This window comes from Tenrec ecaudatus, chromosome 15, assembly GCF_050624435.1.
Source record: "Tenrec ecaudatus isolate mTenEca1 chromosome 15, mTenEca1.hap1, whole genome shotgun sequence".
In the NCBI taxonomy this organism is placed as follows: domain Eukaryota; kingdom Metazoa; phylum Chordata; class Mammalia; order Afrosoricida; family Tenrecidae; genus Tenrec; species Tenrec ecaudatus.
The window spans coordinates 41,636,750-41,649,825 of NC_134544.1; positions in this window are offsets into that span (position 1 = coordinate 41,636,750).

The window sequence follows — 13,076 nt, forward strand, 5'->3', positions numbered from 1 at the left end:
CTGTGGAGCAGTGTTTATCTGCCTGGCCCTGTCTCGCACTAGATGGGGATGCTCACAGGATTCAGGACCACAAACCTGTAGTTGGCATTTGGGGTGCTCCTGGTTTTTAGGTGCTATGGGATTGACTCTGACACACAATGACCCTTTGCACAACACAGTAAAAAATTGCTCAGTCTGGGTCATCCTCAAACCAGAGCTGTGTTTGACCCATTGTTCAGTAACGGTGTCAATTCACCTCCCTCTCTTTGGCTGATCCTCTACTTTCCCTGGGATCCCTCTCCAAGAACTTGTCCATCATCTTCTTATTCTTAGTTAGTTTGTTTGTTTTAATTTTCTTGTTTCTGGAAGTTGATGGGATAATAAATATTCTTGATAACACAGAAGTCCAAAAGCACCAATTCTTTCTTATGAATTGCCTGGCTCTTCACTTGCAAATGAGGCAATGGAGATACCTTGTGCATTTTGACCAGGCGCACCACAGTCATCTCAGTGATATGTTGGTATTTTAACACTTGATGGGGCTCTTTCACAGCAGACGGACCCAGTGGAACATGGTGTTTGATTTCTGGTCTGTTACTTCCATGGGTGATGTATTTGGATCCAAGCAAAATGAAATTCTTGAACACTTCCATATTTTCTCCATTTATTAGGAAGGTAGTTACTGGTCCAGTTGTGAGGGTCTTTCCCCCTTAATGTTGAGGTGAAATCCACTTGGAAGGCTCCCTTCTTTGGTCTTCATCGGTAAGGACTTCAGCCTCTTCTACTTCCAGCAAGCAGGGTGATGCTATCTACATAGTGCAGGTTTGTCATGTCTTTTTCTTACCTTGATACCAAAATCTTCTCATTGTCCAGTTTCTTGGATTATGTTCTCAGCAAACAGATTAATAGTATGCTGAAAAGCTATAACAGTGACACACACGTTTCCTGATTTTCAACCATTCAGTGTCTCCTTGTTCTGCTTGAATGGATACTTCTGGCTCTATGCAGTGGTTCCACATGAACACAATGAAGTGTTCTGGACTTCCCATTTTCACAATGTTGTCCATAATCCACAGGATCCACACAGTCAATAAAATGCAGATAAACATTTTTCTGATATTTTCTACTTTCAATCAAGAGGCAAATCATACAACCAATGACATCCTTTATTCTGAACCCTCTTCTGAATTTTCTTGTGAATTTCTGCCTATCCTCTACTGTTGTGTTGCTGAAAGTTCTTTTGACTTAACTTCAGCAACATTTTACTTGTATGTGATTTCATAATATTGTTTATTTTCTGCATTCTCTTGGATTTTCAGAATAGCCACAGACAAGGATCATTTTAAGTCAGTTAGCCAGATATTCCAAATAGGTTGCAATAGATGAGTGAGTACTGCATCCATTTGTTGAAACATTTCGACGGATATCTCAGCAATAGCTGGATATTTGTTTATTACCAGGACCTTCAGTGCAGCTTGGACATCTTTTAATAACATGGGTTCTTCCTTTTTTACTGCCTCCAGAAATGGGCCAATGCCCAGTGTGCTCTTCCCATTTGGTTTTCCAACCCAAGTCATTTCCCACTTCATCATAATACTTTATCTCCTTGAGCCATCCTTTGAAATCTTCTGCTCAGCTCTTTTGCTTCATTATTTTCCCTGTTCACTTCAGCTGTTCTATACTCAAAAGAAGTTTCAGTAAATATATTGTAATTTACATACTAACTACGAATGCCCAAGAAAAAGAAATTAAATATTTTTACCAATGTCTATAGTGTGAGGTGGATCAAACATGCAACCCAAATGCATTTTTAATTTTTAGCAATTGGGACGTGAAAGTTGGTGCAGCACCGTAAATTATTTATTGTGACTCTTCTAACCCAAATAAATCTCTGTAACTCCCACTGAAGAACCCTTTCCTGGTGGGCGTGGGTAAGAGAGGGCAGAGGAAGACATTGGAAGGATTTAGTTGTGAGTGATTGTGACCATCATCCTGCTGGCTCTAAAATGAACCATCTCAGAAGCAGGCATGAGGGGTCTCACTGCCAGCATTAGAGAATAGCATATGCTTTGCGGTGCATATACTTTGGACCCACAGATCCCTGTATATTGGACCTCCTTGATCTGGGAGACAACACTGATATGAGAGGAGTGACAAAAGAGCAGCAGCAATGGAATTAGGAAACAGGAAGAGACAGAGAATTGAACTTCTCAGCACAGAGAGCAAGTAAAGCCAAGTGTTTGGGGACAGAAGGTGGGCTGGGGTCCTTAATAAGGGGAATTAGAATTGATGATCCATGGGACTGGAGCTAAGTGCTTTTAAGTTGACAGTGATAGCAAAGTTACATGCCCTTTGAGCATTTATTAGCAGCCCTAAACATGTTTGCTGAAGCCCTGGTAGTGTAGTGAGTTAGGGGTGGGCTGCTAATCTCAACGTCAGCAGTTCAAAATTACTAGCATATCTGAGGGAGAAATATGGGGCTTTTTACACTCATCAAGAGTTACAATTTGTGAAACTCACTGGGGCAAGGCTACCCTGTCTTATGTGGTCACTATGAACTGGAATAGACTTGACAGCAGTGAATTGTGTAGTTTTGTAAAAGAGCTTTGTCACCTTGCCTGAGCACAGCAGAGAACAAACTGCCATGGCTGAATAACTGTATGCTGAACATGTGAACTATGAATTGTAACCTGTTAATTTTCCAATAAACCCCATCATGGAAAACACTGCCTGTGAGTTTGTGTGGCCATTGCAGCGGAGTATAGACCCCAGCCACAGAAGTAGAGTGGGAGAAATGATTGGTGTCAGAATCGGTAAGGAAGGATGGGGATTGGAAGCATGCCTACATTCTTCCTTGTTCCAATTAGCCTTGAGAGTTGGAGGAGCTCAAATGCAGCCCCCGCACCATTTCTTTAGTTGGAAACAAAGAGGAAGAATAAGTATTTGGACAATGAGAGTGCATGATAGAAGTTTGCAAGACCACTGACTTATTCAAGGCAAATTCCTTTTCAACAGCATAGCATGACAATACATGTGGACCTCAGAAGATGGAATGTACAGGAATCAAGTTGCTTATAGCTGTGGAAAGAGATCACGGAGAAGCTAAATGTCATCAAGACTGGCAGCCAATTATGGAACTGACTCTTAATTGCTCATATACGAGTTTACGTTGAAGGTGACGAAAGCCAAAGCCATTCCAAAAGAGCCAAAATATGACCTTGAGTATGTGCTGCCTGGATTGAGAGATCATCTCAGGAGTATATTGGACATTTTGAATTGGAATTACCAAAACCAGAAGTCATGGAATGACTTCAAGGACCTCATACATGAAGAAAGCAAAAGTCTTATTTTTTAAAGGCATAGCCTTAATTAAAACATATAGAGTGCATTTTTGTCAAATGAACCTATTTGCCAAGAAAAATCTCATATGTAAATGTTTGTTTCCAACATTGAAAGAAAAGATCAAACTGGATGTCCGAAGAGACTATGGAACTGGCTTTTGCACAGAGAACCAGCTAGCAGAAAAGGCGCTCCATGTGGAGTGTGCATATAGTGGGGCGGACTGGGAGCGCTGGGAGCCCCGTGGATTGGGCGTTCAGCTGCTAGCCAGGATATCTGCGGAGGAAGTCGCGTCTGTCAGTAACAGTAAAGCTTTACCATCTTGGAAACCCCCGGGGGAATGGTTCCACGGACAGTCCAATATGCTGGTTCATGGAAAGGATTCATACGAGGAGCTCGGACTTGCAGGTTGCTAGGAGTTGAAATTGACTCCATGGCAGTGGGTCTTGCCTTGTTGTGTATTACAGCAGTTCCCGGGGGCTGCTGCAAGAAATGACTGAATGACTTCAATAACCGTGATGAAGGGAAATGGCTTCGCGTGGCTCTTCTATACATAATCTTGGTAACCCCCACCCAGGGAATGGGGGTGGTGGTGTAAATAAGGTGTCAAGGACTCCAACTCAGGGATTGGTCAGTGCTGCTCTTCCACTGGGTATAAGAGTCGGTCACCTCAGAAGTATTGATAGAGAAGTCCTAGGACCATGAAAAAAGACAGACCATCAATTCAGTGCAGGAAAGCCCGTGCTTAGAGTGCTGGAGGCATCGAAGACACCAGAGGCCAAGGCATGGAGACCAGGAGGTAGATGCCGAGTCTACAAGGGAGTGTGGATAAGCTTCAGAGGTCACCAGGGTAGAAGCCAAAGGACCACAGAGCTGAAAGGCCAGAACAAAAGAACTATATATCTTTACGATTTTATAACCTGTTAGTTTCCCTACTAAACCCTCACAAGCGTGGGTATTGTCTGTCAGTTCGGTGTGGCCCTTTGTAAGCATTATCAAACCCAGCCACGAAGCAGCGAAGCAGCGATGCCAGCGGAGGACTGGTTGGTGTCACAGTAGAGGAAAGAGGGACGGCCGGTGGGGGCCATGCGGACCTCAGCCCGGGACAATAGGCTTTGGGCAGGTGTGGAATTCGATTCTACTTCTCTCCTCCTGACAGGAGCCGGAAGGGGTCCGAAGAGAAGGTCCCCACACCATTTACTCCCTATGGGAGTGACTTGGTGAATGGTTACATGGATATTCAAGTATGGTGGTTCACAAAAGGATTCATATGAAAAATGTTCACCTTCTTAGTGTTGTCTGAAAACCAGAAGAAAGTGATGGTGAGGACCTCGATATTTTCCAATCTGCTGAATTTTATTTCTGGCCTAGATGCTGCTTAGATACAGGCATTCATTCAGCACTAACCTGTCTGTGTGAGGGGGTGAGAATAGCAATGCCTGCTCCCCTCCCCCCTGTATATGTTTGAAATCACAGAGAAAGGTCTTCAAAGTCTACCTTTGAAACAGCAAACACTATTGCATAGACTTGAGCTGGGTGGCAAATCGCGTCTCTCTCAGTTGATACTGAACATTTCCAAAAGATTCAGGGGTAGAGATCTTATCAGTTACTTAGCGCAAAAATATTGTTCTATCCAGAGTTAGGGGCCAGCCTCTCCATAACGGTGTCCTTGAACCTGTTTCTTCTGAGTTGTTATGCTGAAGCATGCCAGCTCAGGGCTTCTCAGATCACACAACCCCTGTTTTATAAAGAATGCGTTTGCCTCACAACTAACACCGCCTTTCCTGAGGAAAAAAACAGTTTGAAATGCATTAGTTCAGAGGTCCAATCTCCTGTTTTCTTTATCCCTGACCTATTATTTTTTTAAGTATTCTTTTTTGTTTGTTTGTGTCTGCTTTCCTTCATTTCTTAAGTCAAGGAACGGGCATCCACGCAGATGGCAGACTATGTTGAAGGCACTGAGCTAACTGCAAATGCAGAATGGGTCACTGCCAGTTCTCCAGGCACTCACCACAGAATATTATCGTGCATCGAATGAAAAATATGCTTTACAGTATTTTATGTTAAGGATCACTGCTAATATGAATTATGGGCAATAGAACTCTGAATGGCTGGATGGTACAGTGGGAGTACTTACAGGGTATTCAACTGTATCTAAATTAACTGGATGAATGAATCAAATTTTAGTTCCATTGTAATTCAGAGTGTCAGAAATGTGTCATTTTTAACTTCCCACTCAGATTTACTCTTTGATCAGAATCATAGATACATATATATATTGAAAGAGTTGATGGCTCTTTTTTATTTCAAAGGTCAACAAATTTCTAAAAATAAGACTAGCTAGTTTCCAATCACTATTATAACAAATTACCATACATTGAAAATCCGTATCCAATAAAAATGTATTGCTTTATAATTCTGGAGATCAGAAGTCTAAAACAGGTTTCATGGGTTAAAGTCAAGGTGGTAGGATTGCGGTCTCTCAAAAGATTCCAAGGAAAAATCTATTTCTTTTTTCATTCCCTAGAAGTTGCCTGTGCTCTTTGATTCAATCTCCCTCTATTTGAAAAGCCAGCAATGGTGGGTGGAATGGGCACACAATCTTGAGTGCTGACTGTTCTAATTCCTTAGATCTAAATCAAATTCTAATTTGAATCAAACTGCAGCTTGCCCTGAAATCTCTGCTTTTGGTGCTCTAAAGAGGAAATTTAGCTTCTTGTCAAAGTTTAACTGCTTATAACCCAAAGGGAGAAACATCAAGATTTTTACTTATGTGAGGCATTGTTAGAAGATTTGTGCGGGAGTGTTTGTGTAGTCTAATCTAAAAAGAATGACCTGGTTGACATGTTCCAGGAGATGAGTAAATAGAAACATCAGGTTAAGGAGAATGGTAATTTAGTAGCCCATTTAGTAATGTTGAGCCATGCAGCCACTTTATGGCAGTGAGTTTGTAGCCCTCTGATTATTCTCCCCAATGCAAACCCCACTCTCTTCTTGGCATTGGGGTACAATAGTACTCTGTCCAGGTGCTAATGTGCCTCCTGATTCATAAATCTTCCTAGTTTTCAATAAATAAAAATTCCTTTTGCTTCTAACCAATGTAAGGATCACAAATCACATATGTGTAAAATATGTAATGTGTGACTTAAACATGTAGATTTTTAAAAAACTGACAAGTAAACTCCTTTGTCATTTTCTGAGTTTTAATATTACAGCAACCTACCGCATTATAAAACAACTGGTTCTCTCCAAAATGTGACCTCTGTGTTAAAGAGCACACACACACACACACACACACACACACACACACCCCCTTCTGTCTGCTCTTGAGTTGAACTCATTCATAGGGACCTAAGACACCCCAAATATGCACCCTTCATTGTGAACCTATGACGTAAATTACCTTGATACTATATGAATCAGGCAGCCCTCTCACCAATCCTTATCAGCATCAAGTAAGACCTCATTCAAAAATCCTCACTCCCATGGAGTCAATTCTAACTTGAAGTGAATCTTTGAAACAGGGAACAACTGCCTCTGTGAGTTTCAGGTGGTTTTGAACTGCTGACCTTGCAGTTAGTGGCCCAATGCATAACCAGGGCTCTCGGCAAGACCAGAAGAACCAGTCTTGCATAAAATTGCATTAAAAGCCTGGGGTTTTGTCCCTTCACTAAGAATAAACCAGACTTAAGCCATCTCCCTTATGGTCTGTCTGTTGAGTTCTCCGAGGATCAGTGTTGCCAAAGATGCTGCCTGAGACAGCCTGGCCTCCTGGATGCTGACCTTAGACTCGATCCCAGTGGTTCTTCACCTTCCTAATGCTGCGACCCTTTAATACATTCCTCATGTTGTGGTGACTCCCAACCATAAAATTATTTTCATTGCTACTTCATAGTTATAATTTTGCTACTGTTAAGAATTGTAATGTAAACATCTGATATGCAGGATGTATTTTCATTGTTACAAATTGAACACAATTAAAGCATAGTGATGAATCACAAAACAATGTGTAATTCTATATTATGAAATATTGATTTCTAATTACAAATAAATGAAATTTTGAACTATGGAGTAGCATGGGTAACAGGCTTCACACCCGGTACTTGTATGTGGGCGTGTCAGCATGTGGGCAGGGCCTCCTGGAGATGGATAGAGGAGCGGTGTATCAGTTCCTAAGACTAGCGGAATTAATGTGTTTTCCAATGGTCTTAGGCGACCCTGTGAAAGGGTTACTTGATTCCCATAGGAGTATGCCACAGGTTGAGACCTGTGACCCACAGGTTGAGAACCTCTGCAATACCATCTAAGGAGCTTCTGTTGATGTCACAGCCGCATTGCATTATTTGCATTTTTAGCTATGCTTGCCTCCTTAGACCTCTCATTAAAGGGAAAAGGCTGAAGTCTAAAGAATGGGGTCTACATGTTGGATTAGCATTGTTAGCTATGCTTCTCGGGTCATGAGGGACTATCTTGCAGTCATCTCTTGTGTGCCTTGCCACGACATCCTTGTCATAAACTAAATAAGATGATGCATGATGAGCCAGAACTTTTCTCCAGTGACTTTAAAATTGAACTACACAGGACAACTTGGGGCCACCTGGATAATCTAGGATAATTTACTCATCTGAAACTAACTGATTACATACCTTAATTTTATTTTCAACCTAATACCTCATGTCATTTAACATAATTTATTCAAGAACTCCAGGGATTCGGAGTATATAAACAGCTTTCGGGGTGGACTGGGGATGTCATTGTTCTACCTATATCATCAGTGAATTCGTCAAAGAAAGACCATACATAAAACTAGAAAAATAACACAAGTTGAAATTAATTGATGAGGATATTCAAATAAATAAATTGATAAGCTCAATCCCTGCCATTGAGTTGATTCTGACTCAAAATTGATAGGTACATAAAATGGATCTAGAAATTAAGCTGCTACAAAATTTTACACTATGAGATCTTATATCTACCCTTTGAATACCAAGTCAATGACAATATCATCCTGGTTTGAATCAGAATCCCAAATGATATAATTTTTATGACGTTCTTACAGGAATGAAAAGAACCAACACAAAACGACTCGTGGTTACATAATGCAGTCATTACAGCACATCACTGGCCCTGTATAACTCTACCCAAGTTTATGCTACAATAGAATCATAGAGCCCTGGTCGCCCCTAAGCACATCCATCGCATAAGGAGAACTGTCTACTGCTTCTATCACATGCTACAGAATAGTAAAGAAAACTTTTCGCATGTTTTGTAACACGGATATCAAATTGATTTTCTTTATGATTCTTTCATCTCATTGCAGCAAGATGAACCCGACCGATACGCTAATGACCAATCTGCTCAGTACAGCTTTTCATTTGTTAAACATTCCCATTCCAATAGTTCTGCTCCACTGTCACAACAACAGCAAGAATGTTCTGCTCCACTGTCACAACAACTGGTCCCAAAAAGAATGCATATCCATGCTGTGCTCATGGGTAAAGCACATTAATTCTAAGCTCTTTATCATCAAATGTAAGGAGGTCTCGTCTGTACTATGATGCATAGTCTAAAACACACAGCAGGTTAAAAAATGTCAGCAGAAGGGCAAATAGCTCAAGGTCACTGCCATACAGTTGCTCCTGACTCATAGCGCCCCTAGAGGAGAGGGTAGAACTGCACCTGTGGGTTTCTGAGGCGGTAACTGTTTACCAGAGGAGAAAATCCTGTCTTTCTCCATCAGAACAGCTGGTGGTTTCAAACTGCTGACCTTGAGGTTTGCAGCCCGATGCATAATCACTATGCCAATTGGGGATCCTCAGAAAGTCAAACATTCCTGATAATAACTAAATGCCTATTATGCGTACGGTGTTCCTTGTATATCTGTTCTTCTAAGGGCTTTTCATATAGTAGTTCGCTCTATTCACATACCCCAGGAAGTAAGTTCTGCTTTGATTTCTACTTTACTGATGAAGAAGAAGTTCTGGAGGTACTGGCCTGCCGGATAAGGGTGAGTCCGCGAACCACGAGAGGGACAATTCAAACTCACAAGCTCCTCTGCAGCAGAAACATGAAGCTGGCTACTCCCCTAAAGATTTACAGGCGTCTTTCATGTAAAGTCCAGTACACTGAGTGGGGTCTCCAAATTGTATCTTTCTGGTGTGATCTTATGAAGGATGTTTTGCACCTCAAAATAACAAAGTCTAAAGTACTGGTTGTCTAAAGCATGTGGCCTGGGTCACCTAGGGCTAAATAGAAACTAGATCAAAAGTACTCAATTCATAACATCATACTGGGCAGAGTCTGCCCGTGGGCTCTGGAGCTTATCTTCTCAGGTTCCACAGCTAATAAGTAACAATAGGGGATATGAACCCAACTAATCTGGCTTAAACTCCATGCTTCTCACTAGAAATAATATTGCTTCCATGTATAAAAAGACAATTTATTCATATTATCCTCATAAACAAAGCAGTGTGCCTGAATTTTTCTGAAACGTACTGCTTTGAATAATTCTGTCTTTTGGATTTTGCTAACATACGGTAATAATATTTTCAAAAATCCTTTATAATTTTCAAAGAATTTTCACATGAATTGTGTCACTAAACACAATCACTCTACAAATGTAAAATAAAAGTGTTCTTTGGCTAATACACCTTAAAATAGCACTAGAACACGGGTCTTCTACCTGCTTATTTTAGTGTACTTTCTGTCATTCCCTCATTGATCAGATATTGATGGTCTGCCTACTGTGTACCAGGCCCTGTGCTAGGTTCCAGAGACATCGAGATGAATAGGTGTGGTCTCCATCTTCAAGTAGCCCATGCTGGTAAGCTCACCAAACACTTGGGTGCTAGATGAAAGTCAGAATGGGGGAGTCTTGGGAGGCAGGATACATCAGAAGTGGCCAGTTCTACTTGGTGTCATCAGGATAGACTGCAGGATACTCCTGTGGTGTGTCCCAAAATGAGAAGTGAGTCTGTCAATCAGGCAAAGGGTAGGGATGACAATTCCAGGAATAGGAATAAATAAGAGAGTAAAGACATCACAATTCTGCTAATTATAATTATAGTGATTTAAATATGATACACTGCTTGATTTACATTAATTGGGCTTGGCTGATACAAAAATGTCTTAAAAGATGGGGAGGAAAAGAGACCAACTTCATAACGAATCTTTTAGTGATTATTGGGGGAAGGCCCATAGGGAGATGTGAATAATACTATTTGGGATTGTTCGTTTTTAATGACAATCCTCTACTTGGATAGCCACGCAGAAAGGTCTTACGTAGTAGAACGAGAAGGTATATTTGTGTTGGTCTCTGAGGATGTGTTTATTTGAAGACAAATTGAGGATCAACCTCGCTATTACTTGGTCAACATCTGGTTTCAACTGAGGAGGAGTAGCTCTGATCATATCAAAGTCCCACAGCAAAAATGGGTGCACCACCAGTCTGCGAGCTCTCTGGGTAACACCCATCTAAAGAGGCACCAGCTGTTTGTTGAGCTTTTTATTAACAAAGGGATTCCCTACACTGGACCGCTTCATGACAAATACATGTATTAACATGGGCAGTGAAGTCAGACATTTAGAAGGAGGGAGAGCAGAAGAGATCATTCACGAAGAGAGAGAAAAAAAACATAAGAAAATTTCTAATTTTGGTTTCAAAGCGAGATGAAAGAAATGAAAATTTCAGTATACCAGGGTTCAAACCTTTCTTAGTGTGTCCTTTAAAATTTTGACTTTTATTTTAGCAAAGCTTTGCCTATTAATTATTTTACCTTTTATTTTTAATAATAGCAATAAGTTTATTGTTATTAATGAAGCACAGTGATGTCCCTGCAATGTTCCTTTCTACCCCTAATCTTAACAATTTAGAGGCAACCTTTTCCAACTCTTTGAACGGTTGCTTCTATTATTTTGCCTTTTAATTCTAAGTCATGTGTTAATGCTGCATATTTTGTTCTCCCCGATATCAGACATATTTTCCTCAATCCTTCTCTAATTACTACACCATTCCCACATATGACCTTCCTCTCTCCCATTTTTCAAATACAATTAATTTGAAATCTGGGGTTCAGTCAATATGCAGTGTTTACCATATCAGCACTGTGGGTGAGCAGTGTGTGTGTGTGTGTGTGTGTGTTCAGACAGCACTTTGTATACATATAAAACAGGATTTGCATTTATTGGGGAGTTCAATCAAGGATCAGTTAATGTTAAAAAGTTTTTCTTTAAATCTTTAATTTTTAAGTTCACCTTTATAATTCTATCCACAACCTATCAAATTTTAATAATCATTTATAAAGGTGCCACATGTTAATGCTTAATTCTATTGACAAATTTAGTTTATTCAATATCTATAAACAGCTTTAATTTTTATTTCTTATTTAATAAGCCTAAGTGATTCATTTTGCTGACTAATAAATCAAACCAAGGATAGACACAATACAATCTTAATATAGCTAATAAATTAAAGATATAATATGGTGATTTTTTCAAGTTATTTTGAATATTCCAACATGGCAGATTTTTTTCTCTCTGGAAATTTTTCTCATTTAAAAAAGATTTCTTGTGTTATTTTGCTCCTATTATATATTATGGATTCTATAATATACTTTACATTGTTATTGCTGCCATTGTGTCTGAAATCAAAACTCTGAAAATGCTTATATCTATCTCAGTTAATTTATGTTGTTTGTATTTCCTCTATGTACATGTTCAGTGTACTAAATCTATGTCTACATAAAGTTTAAATTTATTCATACATAACATAAAATAAAGCATGAGTTACACTTGATCCATAAATCACTGTCTTAGGGTATAAAAAACAGTACATTTTAGAATCTATGATGTCCTGGATTTAATAAAATACAATTATTACGAACTCTCTGAAAGAAGAGGGTTGCGGGAGAGAGAGGGAATCGATCACAAGAATCGACCTATAACCCCCTCTCAGGGGGCCAAATAATGGAAAAGTGGGTGAGGGGTGACAGAAGATGATGTAAGATATGGAAAACAATTGATAACTTATCAAGGATTTGTGAGGGAGGGCAGGCAGGAGAAGGACAGGGAAGAAACGGGAAGCTGATATCAGGAGTTCAAGTGAGAAGAGAATGCTTTGAAAATGATGATTCAACCTGTGATTGAATTTCAATTTCCTATTATTCTGCTGTTTAGGAGCTCAGTGCTGATGGAAATGTCCATGGTTCAAGCCCATAAGCTGTCCCCTGGAGAAAGAGGTGACAGCCTCTTCCCTTAGGATTGCATACAGTCCGAGACCTATGGCAATTCTGGAGGATAGGGCAGCCATGAGTCACTCTCATCTTGATGCAGTGAGCTTTGGCTTATGTTTAATTGACAACCGTTTTTTCTTTGGTGAAAAAATGTATTTCCTTGTGTCTTTTTTACAATGCTGTTTATGAAATTATAGAAGTTTTCTGCTGCATATATTATTCTTTTTCCTCTGAGTTATTGTCTTAAATTATTTTTTAAATAGATGTTTTCTTCACAGGTCTAGTGGACCTTGCCTCTCTGCTCAGTTGCAGAGTAAGATGACAAGTTGACAGACAACTCTGTGTGCTTGGACTGGCTTTGGCCACTGGTGGCTTTCCACTGGGCTCATCAGGCAGGGAGGGAGCTCTTCTGTGGGAGCTCTCAATGGTCAGCTAGTTTTTTCAGAAAGGAAGTCTCCAATCACTGGGGGTCCTAAGCCCACTGCCATTGACTAATGAGTTGAATGGAAGAAGAAAGCTGGAAAGGGG